Source organism: Austrofundulus limnaeus, unplaced genomic scaffold (assembly GCF_001266775.1).
Source record: "Austrofundulus limnaeus strain Quisiro unplaced genomic scaffold, Austrofundulus_limnaeus-1.0 Scaffold476, whole genome shotgun sequence".
Lineage (NCBI taxonomy): Eukaryota > Metazoa > Chordata > Actinopteri > Cyprinodontiformes > Rivulidae > Austrofundulus > Austrofundulus limnaeus.
Window position 1 is genome coordinate 384,619 of NW_013952878.1, and position 2,325 is coordinate 386,943.

General features: G+C 46.1%; 1 pseudogene; it reads left to right on the top strand.

Moving 5' to 3' along the window:
- The first annotated feature begins 477 nt into the window (after positions 1 to 477).
- LOC106529918 (peripherin-2 pseudogene) lies at positions 478 to 2,022 on the top strand (annotated as a pseudogene).
- The last annotated feature ends 303 nt before the right edge of the window (positions 2,023 to 2,325 follow it).

A 2,325-nucleotide genomic window follows, 5' to 3' on the forward strand; every position in this document is an offset into this window, starting at 1 on the left:
TAGGCTAACATTGAACAGAGGCTAGGCTAACATTGAACAGAGGCTAGGCTAACACTGAACAGAGGCTAGGCTAACACTGAACAGAGGTTAGGCTACTTGCAGCTTAATTCAGGTCAGACTGAATCTCTGATTATTGCTCCTGAAAACAAGATGGTGAAAATGAAACAGGTTGTCTTCTGCTCAGTCCTGCCTCAGAAACTTAACGTTGTTAATTCTTCAGTGTTTTTAAAAGAACACATAAAACAACTAAAACTGTCACTAACATCTCAAAATGGAGAAGTTTCTTTCTGACACCATCTCACACTCAGGTCAGAGTGACCACGGAGCTCAGGTTTGACCCAGTAGCATCACCAGTAACCTCACCAGTAACCTCACCAGTAACATCACCAGTAACATCACCAGGTCAGATGGTGAACCCTTGAGCTGCATCCTGACTTTTCAAACATTACAGTCTTTTATAAACATATTTTGGCTGGATGTCAGGCTTTTCAGACACTTTATGTTCTGTAACCTCATATTTTATTTGTGCATGAATGACTTTATGTACAGTCTACATAGAGTCATATTTTATTGAGAAGAACTTGGTGTATTACATCTAAGAAAGGTGTAGAAATACATTCTTTAAATTTTCTTCAGATCTTTCTGTGCATGAAGGGTCTGCTGCAGCTCGGTGGTCGGTCAGGTCTTTATAATCCTCAGGCTGCAGGTTGAAACTCAGCTCATGTCAGGAGGACTGAAAGGCCAAGTCTTTCATGGTTTCAGGCTTGCTGTGGTGACTCCTGCAGAAAGAAGCAGCTAAAAGTTATTATTTTGATTCTTACGTCCAACAACAAGAAACCTGTGAAGGTTGAGTATTTTCCACAGTACTGTCCGTCCCATTGTTGTCAGCAGTGTTCAGATCTGTCTGTGCTGTGGGGTGAAACCTGTCACAGATACAGAAGATACAAAGAGATACGGCAGCTTCAGTCATTATGGGATGGATTTGTTATTTCAAGAGTCTTCTGAGACGTAAAAGCTTCAGTGTTTTTCTGAAGCCCTGTGATTGGACAGTCCAGTGTCATGGTAACAACATGTCCCTGCTGGTTGGTGGGTTGTGATGGAAGCTGCTTCTTAACTTCAAACCAATTAGGCCTCATTTGGAAGATTATCTGCTGCTAATCAGATCAGAGGCAGTTTTAGGAGAACCACAGGCAACTTGCCCACATTTCCATGCCCACCTTCCTCTGGGACGCTTCCAGAATCAGAACCGGCCCATCTGTTTCAGGTGGGTTCTAGCTGGAGCTTGTGCCCCCTGCAGTATGGACATCGTTGACCTGCAGCTCAGGATTGTGGGTCTGAACCCTGCTGCTGCTCTCTGGGCTGGGTTCAGGTGCTGAGCCTGTGTGAAAGTGAAGGTTTTCTGTTGTTGTGTTTGGTTTATAGGGATTCTCTGAGGAACACGATGCCCTTCCTGGCTGTGAAGTTTAACCTGCAGAAGCGGGTGAAGCTGGCTCAGGGTCTGTGGATACTTTACTGGCTCTCTGTCATTGTGGGAATCATCATCTTTAGCCTCGGCATCTTTTTCAAGATCGAGCTGAGGAAGAGGAGTGACATCATGGACAACAGTGAGAGCCACTTGGCTCCCAACCTGTTGATACTTGTGGGCATGGTGGCGTGTGGCCTGAACGCCTTCGGGGGGAAGATGTGCCACGACTGTTTGGACCCCATGAAGTTCTCCAAGATGAAGCCGATGCTGAAGCCCTTCATGCTGTTCACCTGTGGCTTCAACGTTCTGCTGCTGCTGGTGGCCCTGCTCTGCCTCCTCATGCAGTTCTCAGTGTACCTGACGCTGGCCGAGGGCCTGAGGAACGCCATCCGCTTCTACAAAGACACCGACACGCCGGGACGCTGCTTCATGAAGAGGACGCTGGACATGACCCAGATCGAGTTCCGCTGCTGCGGAAACAACAACTACAGGGACTGGTTTGAGGTGCAGTGGATCAGCAACCGCTACCTGGACATGAACAATGACGTGGTCAAAGAGTGAGTACCTGAAGGCAGCATGCAGTAAATAATCTGTACCTGAAGGCAGCATGCAGTAAATAATCTGTACCTGAAGGCATCATGCAGTAAATAATNCAGCAAATAATCTGTGCCTGAAGGCATCATGCAGTAAATAATCTGTACCTGAAGGCATCATGCAGTAAATAATCTGTACCTGAAGGCATCATGCAGCAAATAATCTGTACCTGAAGGCATCATGCAGTAAATAATCTGTACCTGAAGGCATCATGCAGCAAATAATCTGTACCTGAAGGTATCATGCAGCAAATAATCTGTACCTGA